Source organism: Microchirus variegatus (assembly GCF_963457635.1).
Source record: "Microchirus variegatus genome assembly, chromosome: 22".
Lineage (NCBI taxonomy): Eukaryota > Metazoa > Chordata > Actinopteri > Pleuronectiformes > Soleidae > Microchirus > Microchirus variegatus.
In genome coordinates this window covers 8,240,662-8,257,665 of record NC_139823.1, presented here as the reverse complement: position 1 = coordinate 8,257,665, position 17,004 = coordinate 8,240,662, and the positions used below count along the sequence as shown (strand labels likewise).

The 17,004-nt window shown below is 38.2% G+C and overlaps 1 protein-coding gene across 2 annotated transcripts in view; it reads left to right on the top strand.

The window, feature by feature from the left end:
• Positions 1 to 4,069: 4,069 nt before the first annotated feature.
• baz2bb (bromodomain adjacent to zinc finger domain, 2Bb) overlaps positions 4,070 to 17,004 on the top strand; it is a 35,486-nt gene continuing 22,551 nt past the window's right edge. For both annotated transcript variants that reach the window (XM_083908963.1, XM_083908962.1), the window contains exon 1: positions 4,070 to 4,365. The gene's annotated coding sequence lies outside the window, so the exon portion shown is untranslated. The remainder of the gene's footprint in view (positions 4,366 to 17,004) is intronic.

Below are 17,004 nucleotides of genomic sequence, written 5' to 3'. Positions count from 1 at the left end.
GAAGTATTGAGTCACGGTGCATGAGTAGAGCATGACTACCGCACAGTAAATCATGTAGATACAGTAGGTTGTCTTGACCCATAAATCCTATACAATAACCTGAAATTAGCATTTTAGGCAGTTTGCCTGAAAATATGCTTACAGTCAGTTTGTACGTCATATTTGTACAATCAACAAAACGATTCTTTTCTTCCCATTAGGAAGTTTAAATCTACAAATAACTTGTGTATTTACTTTTGATTTAGCTGCACAGGTCAACCTTTAATGATCAGATATCGATCAGGATGATTATCGATACCGACTCGTGTGAATATTTTGCGCGTAATCAAGTGTTCATGTAAGGGTTGAGGTGCATGCACAATGCCAGGATTGCTGAAGCAGCGAAATGGAATTCAACCATTGTCAATGTTATCATTGACAAATGTGATTTTCCTGAACACTTAATATTGAGAGTGAAATGTCTGACACCAGTTTGTGGTACACAGTATAGAGGGTTGAGCCAGTATGTTAATCCGTATTATTGGTATTGGCCCGATACGGATCAAAATTGCTGGATCATATATTAAAACCAAAAATATTAAATATCAAATTTATGTTTCAAGAAGCACAGGCTGCACATATGAGCTATCATATGAGCTATGGAGAAAAAGTGTAATTTTGTTAAAAAAGAATGTTTCAGACTGATCTCAGTATTGGCAGATTCTCAAGGCTGTGATATCATTGTACTGAAGAGCATATTTTGGTTGCCTTTTAACATTTGTCCTTTAGTATTCACCTGCATGCGTCCTTTATTTTTCTGCACAACGGAACGGATATGTCTAAACAGGTGTAATTGATAGTAATGAACTAGCATGTGGCCTTTGTTCACACACTTTAAGTGAAATGGCAGGACACATTGTTCCTGATGAAGTCCATCATTTAAATAGCTCCAGTAGCCAAGGTAGCGAGATAAGTCGGATCACAACCTTGATGTGTTATGCATGCATCTAGTAACAGCCAATGAATCAAAACACAGGTAGAAGGTCACTAAATTTCCCTCCTATTTATTCAGTGCTCCTGTCCTTGAAAACCACTGCAGAGAGAGAAGTGTTTAAGCACGTGTCACTTTCTAGTATGAGCTTTTAATGTTGAGAAATCAAAGGAGTCAGCGTCTCGCCATTTGAATGCTAAGAATGTTGCAGTTCTGCTTATTCAGGCTCCAAAAGCTAATGAAACTCATCATCGCTATAACACAGAAAACGACACTTGTAAAAAAACATTTATTTAAAGTGGGAATGACATTAAACACACCTTCATTATCTGACGTGAGATGTACCAGCTCGTAGATAAAAAGGTACCTTTAGCTTCTTTTAAGGGTCTTTCTGTCCTTTGGTGTTTTGAAAGGGCCAAAAAGGAGTAACATTTCTGGTCAGTTAATAATTGTGTTTTCACCCATTTCCATCCTGTCTCTCTTTTCTTACCCTTTTTCACAAGTTTGCGCTCATTAATCAACGATGGTGGACTCCTGCTGAGGGCTGAGCAGGTTCATCAATTTGGCAGCCAGCTTGCTGTAAGGAACAGTGCAGAGGCTCTTAACACACAAGCATAAATAAATCTGTGGTCTTTATATGCAAGCCCTGAAGGTTAATGCTGTATAATTCAATGCAGCCTCTTTGTCTGCTGTGATTGATGTTTTTAAACATGTAAGGCTTGACAGGATTCCCTTTTTGTAGGTCACTGTTGACACTTTATGATTGGGTGAGCTCGGGGGGAGCAGCACGAGGGAGGTGGATTATTAGGAATATGTCAGGGTGATTACTCTTTTTCACTCATCGTGCTGGTCTATTTTCTCTCTGCCTGGAGATGCTTATCCTAACCCATGATGCCTCGGAGACCGGAGTCTCCCTGCTGTGTTAATGGAACCGATGTTTTAAAATGCTAGTTGTCTCTTCTCTTTTTTTTTTTTACTATTTAGTCTGGAGTTACGTCTCATACTTGAGGGTCTAGCGGCCAGCTGCAGGTCAAAGATGAATACATGTCAGACTCGTATTCCATGCAGTAATACAGATCTTTTGTCCTGCTGCTGTTGTAATCCATTTCATTCTCAGACAGGGTCTGTGCCTCTGCACCCCCGCCTCCTTTTTTATTGATCCTCATGCATTTAAAATCTGGTCACAACACTTCCCCCTTTGCTGCTGCACCCACATTTTTTAGATATTTTATTTTTATTCAAACAACAGTCACTGTCCTGATAAGAAACTGGAGTGAGGAAATTGATTACTAAAAAATGTACGTATCAGCAAAACCCCTAAATCAAACTTTTTTGGAACTCGACTGCAAGAGTTTATTTTTTTTAAAAGCAGCAACCTTTACACATCTCTAATGAGATATAGATTTTAGAACCGTAAGCCTTTTATATAGTAATAATCTGAATTACAGGTATGGTTTGACTTTGCTTATTTTTACGGTATCTTCCTCAAATTGTATTCATATGGAGCAATTATAGGGGAAACATAAAAGTTGCTATTTTATGATTCTCTTCGATTGGATCTATGTGAATGAAATGCTCACTGCTAATACCTTTGCTTGTCAACTAATGCCGATCTAGTTAATATTTAGGGAAACTGAACACGGACATATGTGCTAGGGATTTGAATCTTTGGGTGGCTCACGATTCGATTTGATTCTGATTCTTAGGGTCACGATTCGATTCAAAATCGATTCTCGATTCTCGATTAAAATGATTCTCGGTTCAAAAATGTATACAATGCATAGTGTGTTAAGGCAAATTATGGCATCAAAACAATACAGTTTGTATAAGATAATGTGATCACACAAAGGCAAACTTGAGATAAAAGTTAACATTTATTCATTCAAAACAAAAACTTGCCTACATAAATAAAAGCTTATTCTAGCTACCTTTTCCTCCCAGAAGTTACAAAAATAAACTGTACACAAATAACACAAACTGGTGTTTTGTGTGTTTTTTTAAAATAGATAGAATAGATAGATAAAATAGATAATAGATTTAAAATCGATTTTTTTTCCCCCCACCCCTAGTATGTGCCAATGCAGAGCAAGCTGAAAGACTCAAATCTTAAAATGCAAGGAGACTTTGAGCATACTTATTATTGATACAGAGGTGAAACAGGTTTACGGGCAGAGGCCAATGCCATTATTATCTCTTCTGAATATGTATGTATAATAATGAATGGAAAGGTGAGTAGCATGAGATGGACTTTACCCTTGTTTTTGAATGAAGTGTCTCAGCGTAGAGGACAGTAATCTTTCATCACTCACACTATTCATACTACATGTACATGACAGAAAACAAGTGCAAGAGAATGGAGGCTGCACTCAAAGTTATGAAAGATTGTGTTTACAGCTTGTAGTTGATTTAAAAGTCATTTTTGGTGGATCATTTGGGCATTGTAAAGCATTGATTACACCTGTGGCAATCAGGTGTGTCATTTGTTAGCGTTTGTTGTATTTAAATATATATATATATATATAAAAACCTTGGGGTTATTATCAGATGATTCTCATATAGTTGTGATTTGTGGTTGCGTGTTGTTTCATGGAACTGTGATTGAGAGCTTTGAACTGTGATTAAGAATTTGGAACTGGGGAGGGCAGCACTACACCTCTAAGTGTCCATTATTACAAATATTGCATGAATAACTTTGAACTGTGTTGAAGGTCTTTGAACTGCAGACAGAAACTTTTTTTCTCCCTGGGGAGGGTGACAATCGCCCGTTTCGGTGTGCAGCCTGCCTGAAACGATTTGTTGTATAAAGACATGAAAGGAGTAAAAGGAATTCCCCTTTACATTCCTAACCAAATGAACCCAGATGGTACTGACATAAATGATATATATGTTGTGGTTAGTGGGAAATATTTGTGGTGCGTAACATATTATGTGAATTCATATTGTATCTTCTCTTGACCGTAGCAGCTGTTTAGTCACAAGATCGAGGAGAATTCTGTCTAACCGACAGAATATCAGTCGAAAGCTTAGACTCCAAATCAATTTTTTAATTTCTCTGATGGAGGTTGTTTTCCACTATAGGAACATAACATACTTTTTATTCTTTAGACTCTCATCCAATTTATCCAAAGTGGTTTTGTCATTTTTACGTTTCCCTGTGTTTTTGGTGGAAGGGGTATCGAGTTGTTGTTGTTGTTTTTTTCGCTGATGTTTAGAGGTAACTTCTCTTTCCTTCACTCGACATTATCATTTTTATTTCATTTTCATTGAGCTTTCCGATTCCGCAGCAATGCTGAATGAGTAAAATCGATAAAAGCGAGCAGCGAATCTTAAATGTTGTCGTCTGCTGTTTCAGGTGCAGAGCACTGATGTCACAGAACTGGAGATAGTCTCATACAGTAAGTACATCGATCTGTTACATTAACCACCCTTTGTCCTGTTGCTCTTGATGTAGGTTTTTTAAACTAGAAAATGTCACATTGTGGTTTACACCTCAATTTAGGGTATACGAGGATTTGTAATTCATGATATTAGTGTGTGCTGCATTGCAATGTGCACTTTTTTGTGTCCATCTAATTAACTCCTTTGTATCAAGGCTTCATAACATATTTAAGTCTCTTGGGGGAGAACATATAATGTTTTAGGCTACAGGGTATTTTAAGATAAATTAGTGTGAGCTAAACATGGCTAATTGGTGGTGTCAGAGCTATTGTTTGGCTTTCTTTTAAAAATGGGCTAGAACTCCACATTTAGAAACTTTATAGAGATGTTTCTTGGCTGCAATTCAAAATTTAATTGTTGCCCCAAGACAGAGGCGGTGTGTATATCGTTTATCAATTTCCCTTTCCCTTCAGCCTGAGCACCGCTCTCAAAGTGACATAGTTCTCATTTTGACTGCAATACTTACTGCCAAATTAGCAGTGTGTTAATTTTTGTTACCCTCTTTATTGTGTGGTACTCCACTGTAGAGTAGTGTGTGAAATGATGAAAGCTTTTAACCATGAAACAGTTGAGTTTACATTTATGAGGAAAAAAATAATTGGAGGCTATTTTGCAGGTGTGATCATATTCACTGTACTTTTGTGAAGCCGACCAAAGTGCTCGCTAATGTGTCCTCCTCACACTGAGTCCATTTGTACTTCCCCTCTTTCAACATTTGGCATTATCCTGAAAAGGGAAAGTGTGAAATTGCTCACTTAATTTTTTATGAATCAAAGAACGCTAGAAATGGTGCCGTGAAATTCACGACATGTACACGGCCACCACTTGATCTACTGTAGAGGAAAAGGTCTCCTGCTCTTTATATGGTTGACCCTGTGAAGGGACAGGTCACGCTCAGCACTGTGGACAAGCAGAGTTGAAACTGCATTGGCAAAGTGAGCGTGGCCGCATGAATCCTTTCATCTCTAAAGCTGAGCTCTCTGGGTGACATAGACGCCCTCAAGGATTTATTATTGCAGTTAGCAGCAACCTTCAGTTTATATACAGGGGCCACAATAGGTTTTAGGCTGACAGAGTATACCCTAGCCAGTCATTGCTTTTGATTGCTGTCCAATGCTGAGCCATGGTGGCAAGTATCCTGAAGGAACACAAGTAATGCTTTTCCATTTCCAATCAGTTTAATGTAAACTTATATCAAGCAAAAAGAAGGTAAAGTCACACTTTAATGTATGTCACATGCCAACTGCTACTGTATGAACAAGTCGAGCAGCTGCTGGTATTATGTGTACATGATGAATGAGAAAACGCGCAAAAATGTGTCAATGCACAAAAAAGGTCTGTTAAGAGTAGGAGGAAAATTTGGACAGCTGATACTGTAGGGATGATTGTTTTTAAAATATATTTGTGACCTTTTGTGACATTGGGCCAGAGAAGCAAACAGAATGCTGTGGTATCTTCCACCTTTTTCTGCCTAGACGGGGGACTAAAATACATTCAGGGAAGAAAAGTGAAGAGATAAAAGAACTCTATGGTAATTCAAAGGCTCGACATAGTGATGCAACTCAGTTGAAGGCTTTGTGCACTGACACTGAGTGTTTTCAGAAATCTAATAAAATCTGCAGACACATGCGTAGCTTCTAAGAATACCAGCAATGTGCATTTTCTGTTACATCATGTTGTCTGATGATATTAATTATCTTTATAATCAAATAATGTACACATCAGTCATAAAAGGACAGCTCTTGGTTCTGCAGCTATAAAAAAACTGCACAGATACTCCCCAACTCCAAAACGTAATGTTGCTTTTCTATATCAAAGGAAACGTGAATCAGGAAAATGGTGCTGATTCACCTGTTTTGTCAGCCGATCTTTAATAAAGGATGAAGCCTTGTTTGATTCTGTTTAAGTCGGATAACGAGGGCCCAGTGCAAAAGTGAAGCAAAATGCTGCAGGTTTACTCTAAAAATAGTAAAAGATCACTTTCGCACAGTTAAAGGGCAAAGTAAACCGTTTTTTGTTGGTGGTTTTGTCAACTGTTTCTACTGAAAGGGTGCAAATGGAAATGCAGAGTCGGAATGCTCCAAGTTTGACAGCTAGGAGTATGGATGTACAATATATAAAGCAGCTTTGTTCTTTCAAAAGCATTAAAACCGCTATAAGAGAGAAATAAGAGAGCATTCCAGACATCTGTCGTCACAGAGGCTAGTTTGTCAGTACAGTGAAATTCATTATATGAGCTTCTCCTCTGAGGTGATGGGTCAGATAGACCTGGGATTTGGGACAGCACCGGCATGGTCTACTAGGGAGCTTGAAGGCTGCAGACCTGTGAGGGAGCGTCTCTGAGGTGTGCAGATGGCAATGAGGAAAATTAAATTTTCTTTGGCGGTTGTGGCCAGCTGCCTGCTGTTCTTACTTTACTGTTGACATGAAGTCTTTATTGGACAATAGGGGTTTTTAGTGTCTTCCTGACTTTATTGGAACACAGCAACATTGTGCATCATAAAGAAAGATGATAGTGTGTTTAAGGAAAGCATCCATAGTAAAACAAAAATCTGTGCTTTAGCTTTAGCTTACCCAGTGAATTACAGTTTTGAGTGAACCCGGAAATCTGAACGCTTACATCTGTTTGACAATAGATCTCAACACAATCTTATCAATTCTGATAAATTACTTACTCTTGAGTGCCACTTAGCTGGCTGACAGATTTGTGGGCGCTTAACAGTGAGGATCTGTGGTGTCAGCGCTCGCACGGGTGCAGAGGTGACACCAAGGTGAACGCTGAGTTGTGGAATGGTTGGAAATCATTGACATTCTGACTTGGAGGTTGCAAATGGCCTGGTGGCAGATGGAGTCTTTGTCAAAAGGAAGAAAAATGGCAGCTCTGGAGCATCAATGTCATTCTCCCTATCAGCCCTGCTGGCAGGCGGCGACCTTCTGCTGCTCACAGTGATCCTCCACCAGCACATGATCAATTATCCCATTTCCATTGTTTACTAAGCGTGTGTAGAAGGATGGAAATTACTTCTTTTTTTTTTCAGTGAGAGACTGCATGTGCAGTCATGAAACTGGTCTTTGTTTTGGCGCATAATGAAAAATCAAATTGCAAGCAGTGAACAAGCATATTTTATGGACGCACTGTGTTGCATTGATGCATATGAAGCAGATACACAGCAGCTGTTGATCTCCATTTATGTCATGTCATTACAGAATTGCTATAATTGATCTGACTGAGTTCTGTCACTTCTTATGGATGAGGATTCTCAGGTGTACAGCTGTGTCACATGATATTAATTTGGAAAGTGGTTTTCGCTCACATTGTTGATTAAGAATATTATGCTTGGTTAGTTTTTATTTCTCAATGAGTAATGCTGAGATTATTATTAGAAATGAAAACTGGGCTTATTTAGAGCGTTTCTATCTATGAACATGTTTGGTGTGGGTGAAGTGCAGTACGTTTTTTTTATTATTCATGACTTAAACAACTGAATTCAAATATTTAAAGGATATCGACTAATTATTGTTATCCTCTGAATCCCAACATCGAGATTTTACTATTGGCCAATATCGCCCAACCCCTATCGGACCTAGACCTCAAATAAGTGTATTTGTTTTCTTACAGTTTCCATGCCATTTTGTTCACTGTACATTTGAGACAGTTGTATGGAGGAGCAGATACCTCATACCAGCAGGTTGATATAAAACTGCCACATGCCACACACCGTTCCATGTCGTTCAGGCCTGGCTGCACACAGCTTTCAGAGGGCAGAAAAAAAAAATCCATTAGAAAGGCTCTTTGTGTGTGCAGGGCGATTTGTTTCACTCTACACTCCTGTGGCAATATTAGCGATGGTAGATGCTTCGGGTGATAACCTATGTTAAGTACATGTACTGTTTATCAATATTAGCTTGGCCTATGCCGGACAGTTACCGCTTTATCCTCCACATGAGGGTCACGGGGCCGCTGGTGCCAATCCCTGCAGACACAGGGCACAAGGCGGGGTTCACCCCGGACAGGTCACCAGTCCATCACAGGGCCACACAGGGCCACGCAAAGACAAATGAACCATTCACACTCACACTCACACCTATGGTCAATTTAGAGTGTCCAGTTAACATCTGCATGTATTGGACTGTGTGAGGAAGTACCTAGAGAAAACCTGGAGAAACAGGGAGAACATGCAACATGCATGTTCCTAGATTATTTTCATAACTGATTAATCTGTCAATTATTTTCTCGATTACTCTAGTAATCGTTTGGGCCATAAAATGTCCGAAAATATTGATCAGTGTTTGTCAAACGTACAAATAATGATGTTCTCATAATGTCTTGTTTTTGTCCACAAACCAAAGGGATTCTAATGATTTCTTTGTTTTATGGAGCAAAGAAGCCAGAAAACATTAGAAATCAAAATAGCAATATGGTAGCAATGTGCAAACCACAACTTATTTTATCCCTAGCACACAATGGGTACGTAGATGGGCAGACTTGCATTTGATATTCCAGCAATGTAGACGTTAGATGGAAAGTAATCACAACTGCGCCAGTTTGAAATGAGCAAGTCACTTGGTCTTTCTGTCAGGTGTAAGAATACGGCCCTATGAGAAAGTCCTTTTAAAGTAATAAATGATACCATTCCTTCTGTCATGGTAATAAAAATGTCAGATTTCCCTATTTGTTCCTTAATAAGCAACAAACTGTCTTCAAAGTCCTGTTCCTGTCCAGAACAGAAATTTAAAGATAGTGGCTGCTTTTGTACAGCCATCTATAAAACATATTAATATCTCTTTGTCTCTCACACTTCCTACTCCATTAAACAGCCAAGATTTGGGGTGTAATTTCTTAATATACATGTAACAAGCCCTAATAGTGCTTTTAATGTCGATGCATATAGATCTATGGTAGCTCAAGGCTAAAAAGATGCCAACCCAAACTTTAGAGATTGAAATGGCAGCAGTGTTTTTTATTGTACCAGAATCCTTTTCAGTGCACATTCTGGTTAGATTCCCTCTCATGTTACAAATTAGATCCGAGTGTCACAGTAACCTCTAGTATGGTAATATGTTTGCAGGTATTAAATGATCACCTATAGCATGAACACTGGTGTTTTGTGCCATTTTGTCATTGTCAAGGCTGCATGATAAGAGCATAGTGTGCGTTTTATAGATGGAGATATTCATTCAGCTGCAGAGATCGAGCTCTTTGTTATGATTTTTATTTATTTTATCTACTATTTTATTTTTATTAAAAATAAAAATAGCATGAGCACTACCAAGTGACTTTCCCCCATCTATTGAAGCCACAAATGCATTCAGCACCTTTCCAATGAATTACAGGTGTATCTGAGGTCTGTTAAAAATAAGCCCTTCTTTTCTCTTCTCCCTGATCTCAAAGTCATTGTCTTTACTGTGTCATCCCATAAGAATTAGCATATTTAAAATAATGAAATGTCCTATTTAAATGTATAACCTTCACCCATTGCTGAACTAAATTATAGTATGTTAGCCTGTTTGAGTCTGCTAGACTCAAGAACAAAGAATTGGACGGCCAGACTATTAATTGATAATATTTACCTTTAACTTCAGTCTCTAATCCTATGATTTAATGACTAAAAAATCAGTCACATGGACTTTCATTGTGCCTCATTTTTAAGTTTGAGGCTCTTGTGCAGCTTCTGCAAAGATGATTGTTCTATTTTAATGCATTATAGGAAAAATAAATAAATACATGTGAATTAAACATCAAATTAAGCTAAAAATATGTAGCTTTGCAAAAATAATCATAATAGTGGATGCTATAATGTGGCCAGTGGCACTCTACACCTTTTAGATTTAGTTACGAGTTTTTGCCTACTAGTCACAGTGTACTGCATGGCTACCGATGCACTTATCAACGTGATAGTGTTCTTAGGGCGGTGTCTAGTATTTCCAGGATATAAAAATGAGGTTTGGTCTCTGCAAAAAAACAAAACAAAGAGTGTTACGAGGACATCAGAATGTCCTCATACACTGTAACATCTTCTCCATTAAAGAAACACTGTATGTCGAAATAGAAAAACACACCAGTAAGTCCTCGTTACACCACAACACTTCAAATCATTAGACAAATATTCTGTGCAGTATGTGAAATATAACATTATCATGGTTTGCATTATAAAAACAATGTCTTTTCCTGGGAGACTGGGGCTGTTTCTTTTTGTGGGGGTATAATTCTGTGCCTCTCCACATCAAAGTGACTGTGTGAGCTGTGATGTGTCAGTCCCCATGTCAGTCCTTTTTATTAGAGGTAGTCCCACTATTAAGTGCTGTGTCTGGCTTTTGGCAGCCTCGGATTATCTAGCTATAAGGGTGCAGTACCAATTTCCTTATTAACTCACATTTTCCATATTAGTGACCTTCATTGAAGCCATTCAGTGTGCGCACAGCTGCTTGCTTGAAAGTAACCAGCATCGGCTGCTTCAATAAAGCAGTGGACATATGGACACAGTGTGACTAATGCTTTGAATGGTTGGATGTGTTTTATTGCTTCATTTGGCACACTGCAGTCCTACTTCCCATTACGGTTGCCGTGTGATTTACGTTGTGCTCTTTGGAGAGTGAGAGAGAGAGGAGCTGTGTGTGAAAAAAGCTGTGATAGCGATGTTTACCTTGATCCTAGCTACCTTGGACACTGACATTAGGGAGAAATGGGTTAAAAACCCTGTTTGGATTCATGCTCTCCTGTACATAAATGCCGTTTGATCATATAAAGCGTGACAACTTTATTAGCATTGCAGTGTTGTGCTTAAAGACTGACAGAACCTTGGACTTTTTACCCCCATTGCCTCTGACATAATGACATATAGCCAAAATCATATCACACCCCACCTTCTGCTAACAGACACTGAGCAGATACTTGAATATTGTCTGGTCGATTTTTACTTTAATATACAGTAGTTCTTCAAGATAATACACAAAATGTCCTTGCAATTTTTATATAATAATATCATGAATTACTTTTTCTTATTTTGCAGTTGAATCAAAAATGGAGGGCTTTTGTTATGCTTTATTTATTATTGAGGAATGACGGATAACCTTTGCATTGGCATCCTGCTCTCGTGATAAATTTGTTGCTATATGCCTCCTCTCGGGTGATTGCACATGATACCTTTTTTATATTCAGGCTGTTTTTCTTCCTGTTAACATGCAAATGCACACCTTTCACAGTCGAGTTAAGCCGAGATAGTCACCTGCTGAATCTATAACATTTTTGAGTCGCAGTTGCCGCTATAATATTGTCTTGCTTTCTGTAAACAACTCAAGGGTTTTAGGTTGTAAATATTTACTCAAGAATGAGTGGCAAAGGACACAAATTTGACAATTTCAACTGCTTCTGTGCACATTGTTGCTACGAAAATACCTGAGAATTTTGTATTTAATAATTTTAGTAATGCTTCAGGGAACAATATTATCAGAAATCAACAAATGACTTTGAATAAATGATGCAGGACTAAGCAAGGAAAGTGTAATAATTATGTGTGTAAGGTGTGATGATAATCATAATAGGCATATGTGATTACCTGTAATAGCAGTTGGCTTTTCCCTTAAGGCCTGGCTGCATAATAGAGCACTAAATTATAGACATGAGAGCATACTGTACATAGCATCTGTAAACTGTTACATTTTCATATATATATGATGTTGGGAAAACTGTTCTAGTAATACATTAACAATATATGTCATCCAGATGATGTTTATTCCTCAGATTAGTTCACATTCATATTAGTTATTCTTCAGATTATTTCGCTTAGTTTAGTTTAGATTAATCAGTGATCAGAATCAGTGTCATTATACTCGGATGTAGTCAAACCTATGACATTTTCTCTCATATCAAGCTATACACATGCATAAATCTTAATTGAATAATTAAGTTCAATAAAAACAGCAGCAATATTTAATAAAACAACAGCAGATTTAGTATAAATGCAGCAAATATTTAACCAAATAAGTGTGGTGCAAATAGTTGCAGTATTCATAGTCTTCACATGTGTGTGATGTGTCATGGTTCAGAATCTATTGTGTGTTTGCGCAGGGAGAGGTGTGATGAGGTCACAGCTCTTGGATAGAAGCTGTTCCTCAGTCTGTTGGTAGTGAATTTAATGGATCTGAACTGTTTGCCAGTTGGCAGAGGTTCAAACAGGCAGTGACTGCGATGTGTGTTATTGTCCAAAAAAAATGCTTAGTCTGTTGGTGTCAAGGGTCAAAGTGTGGAAACTCTGTCCCAGTGATCCACCGGGCCACCCTCGCCACCTGATGCAAATCATTACGCTTCAGTCACTGTGCAGCCGGCGTTCCATGCAGTAATACAGCTGGTCAAAAAGCTCTCAACTGTGTTTCTGTAGACGTTGAGCCAAGTGTTTTTTGCCAGGTCTTTTTGACCAGGCCTACAGTATAACAGTCAATTCTTGAGGTGTTTTAAGGTGTTGATGACCAGGTTTTTGTCCTCTCACCATCTGGCCAGATCTGTCACTTCAAATATGAATACTGGCTAATCATTGTCTGTGATTAGTCCCACAATAGTCACTTCAATTTCCAAGTTTTAGCATGGATTTGGAAGTGCATGTGGAGGTGCAGTCATGAGTGAAATGGGTTCCTGTTTTAAGGATGAGAGTGGAGGAGGCGTAGTTATTGATTTTTATTTTTTTGTCGTTGGTTTGTGAGGAAATCCAGCACAGTGAGGAACCCAGACATGAGATTTTAAGTTCATTGACCAGTTTGTGGGAATAACTGTTAATTAATAGTAGTTGGTTGGGAGATGCATTAAAGCCTGTCCCCTTTCTATTCTTCTCTGCATGTCTAATTTGCTTGCTGCTGATGAGGAGCTTGTGTTCATGTCTGAGCAGAACATGCGAGACTCCTGTTTCTGTGTGTCATGTTCCACCCTCAAATCAATCTTTATGCAAATGATCTACATGCGAACTGTGCTCGTGCTGCAACGAGACACAAATGCATTTCATTAAATAATCTTGAGGCCTTGCATTATTCATCAGAGCCCATTCATTTGCTTAACTGCCAACCGTGCCACTGTATTAGGTACTTGTTTGAAACAGTAAATACAAGTAGAAATGAATGTTGTTGTTTTTTTGGCTTGAAATATGTAGTAGGTACACCTACTAATACCAAGTTGTTTCAGAAATATAATGTTTTTCGTTGTTAAAGATGCATGCAGGGCAGTCAGGACACTTCAACCATCTACCATCAAATCTGTTCTGTGATGAATGCGATTTCACCTGGTTTTGAATGGCTGGCAATCAGAATGTAGCCTCAGAGTCGGGGGTCGTTGTTTCTCTTTAGACTCTTAATTTCCAATAGTTTTATTGAAACTTTACAGGAGAGAGTGTTTGTGTATGTAGAGACTTTAGAAAGCTGCCCTCACTCTCTCATCATCAAAGATAGCAGCCGTTAATTCACTTTAACTCCTTGAGGAAGAGTATCAGTGTAGTTCTTCCCCTCTCGGAGGTCAGAAGGTTTGAAGTTTTCCCCTTCACTGGTGGGATGGATCCGACAGAACACTTCATCACCTTCCAGGTGGAGTGGGCGTCAGGGCCAGGAACCATTACTTGTCATCAGAAGACATGACAGACGGAAAAACTGATTGAAACTCATAGGAGCGTGGCATTTCACCTGAACTGTGGGTGTACCACTGAACCTGTTATGCTTCTTGCCGCAGCAGCTGTATGCACTCAATTCTCTGTCATCCTTTGAGCATTAAAAAGCCTGCTCTCCGGTGCACCGTCATCCTGCACAACTCGTGGGTGTTCACTTAAATGGGAAGAAATTAAACCCCCTAAAATGATTGGCTTCATTTCAGTTGACCTGCTGTTCTGACCTCGAAGGGAGAATGACGAGTGGCAGAGTGAATGACTTTTAAAAATAATAATAATTTAAATTTTCTGCTGCCAATGCCGGACTAAGATTCCAATCTCTTTGCTTTTTATATCCCCAATTTTTCTCATCCCTTCAGTGGAGCCAAAAGTAAGTGGTGTTGTTACTTTTCCCTGGTAGCAGAAGGACTTAATTGTGTTGAGTGGGTTGATGGACACCGGCAGTCATACTTAGTGACTAAGCAACCGTGTATACAATCAGTCAGGAAGATGTTAATGTCTTCAGAGGAGGATTCAACAGAGTGATGTAAATCTGATTAGAAACGCAGAAGATATGCACGGTAGCTATAGTTAGAGCTGGTCATATTCACATCCCCCCTTTTTTAATCATTTAACGTGCTCTGCAGATAGATGGAGAAGAGACACAGGACAGAATCTTTGAGTGATGCAGCTCCTCCACCTTAGAGCAGCACCACGACATATTGATGTAGTGCCTCTTTCCTATCGTGTACCTTTCATTTGCTGAAAAGACATGGTGCTTGCAGTTATAATACTGCTGATCCATGCAGAGGACTCTGTTACTTGGATTATCATTGTTAGCATCAGCCATCTGTTATTGTCTAAGAAGATAGCTTGGAAAAAGAGGGAGAAACACAGTGGGAAAACAAATGCTTATGTGCACTTACTCTGAGAAATATACACAGGTCTGTGTTGCATACAAAGATTGTTTTTTTGTTATGAGATAAAGTCAGAAATTTGCATTGTTCGTACTGCTTTATCCATCACAGTTGGAGCAACAATGTCTGGCCTGTATCTATATCATCCAGTTTGACAAAATGCGAAATATGTTTATTATTTTTATTGTTGAGAGGAAAGAAACTTTTTTTTCCACGTGGAGGGTAGTGTTGCACCTTTTGGTATACACCGTGTCAGAAATTATTAGTATTTATTAGTAGTATTATTAGTATTATTGGTAACACTTTATATTAAGGAACACATATTGACCTAGGTGCTTACTAACATATATAAGTAGCATACTAGCCCTTTATTAGTAATTATTAAGCACGTATTAACACCTTATTCTACATAACCTTATTCTGCCTCTATTACGACATGAATTAAAATTTCTCTGAAATAAAGTGTTAATGCATGCTTAATAATAAAGGGCTCGCATGATACTTACATGCATGTTAGTAGTAGTTAATGGTGAATATGTGTTCCTTATATACATATATAAAGTGTTACCAATTTTTTGTCTCTCAGCCCTAATAAACTTAAAAATAGACTTAAGATAAGTGACAATAGCTTTATGATACTGCATACATGAGAGCTAAACTAAAACTTTAAGGAATCAAGGCAGACGACATATGCTGTATATTTGACATGTATAACGAGTTAAAGACATTTTTTTTTTTTTTTTTTTTAATGGTCAAATAGTAGATAACGGTACACAAACAAAAATAAAGAAAACAAATTGTGCGATTGGTAAGCTTAGCTTTGAGGTCAATAATATGATTTGTGCTTGGCTGTTTTTGCAACATGTCGGCTTGTTGGTTTTCTTTGCTTCTTCACAGCAGGGAGTTCCTCTGCTGGTCTGGGCATTTATTCTGCTTGGACTGTGTCTGATCTCCCTGTGGTCTTGAATGTCTCTTGTTTATGTTCTGGTTTGCCAATACATTACAGGAAAAAGTGCCACACTAATGAATGTGTTTACCATATTGCAAATATGTGTATGTTAAGGGAATTAGAGAACATAAATTATTGTCCTGGTGGTGCGAGTGTGTTTTTATTCCTGTCGTACGCTTGGTGTCCCTTCCAGACCATGACCTTGAGAAAGATATGCAAGTGCTCCAAATACATTTTCTCAGCTATTAACATAATATCATTGATGGTACAAAGAGAATTTATAGCATCTCTGAGAGAAAATTGAAAATAGTCCACTCAGTCACAGTTGAGCAGGATGCTAAGACAGAGGGCCGTTATGATGAGAAATGTTGTTTAATGTAATTGTTAATGATACTGTGTCATTGTAACGCTCTATGTTTTTTTATTATTTTGTGTTATATAGCTTGTTTGAATACTCCTAGCACCCTGCAGTTAAATGATTAATCTCACACTGAGATATCTTTGTATGACAGTTTATTTAATCAGCGATGACAATTGTGTTTGTGGAATAACTTGTGCATATATTTTTCATGATCCAATAATTCTGATACAATCAATCATTCTTCACATGACAGTCCTCTCAGGTAAATTAGCATATACTGTGTGTGTCATAGGACCTGCATTGAACATTTGAGGATGTGTACTCTACGTGACTTGCACCTCACATGTTTGCATTCGCTGTAAAAGGAGTACAAGCAATCCATCAAATAAAAAAATATGTAGGTTATTAAGAACCCAGGATACTATACTTGCTATTTATTTATTACCTAAATTAATGTTAATGTCAGGATTTGCTTATTCTATGCGGCAAAAACTATTCTTTCCCTTCAGAACAGTTTAGTTTTGTATGTGTGACTCATTAGACAGCTGAACAGAACAGCAACACATCAGTGAAAATTAAGACTAGCATGCCGAGAGTGCCGAATTTATTAGTGACATATTTTTACTTTGATCCTTGTCATCTTTAATTTGATTTCACCTGCAGATTTACATTGATACAGGGTACCTTCTTTTCCTTTTTTCCATCGGCATACTGCACGTCTTAGCTTGACGAATGAACGATGATGATGA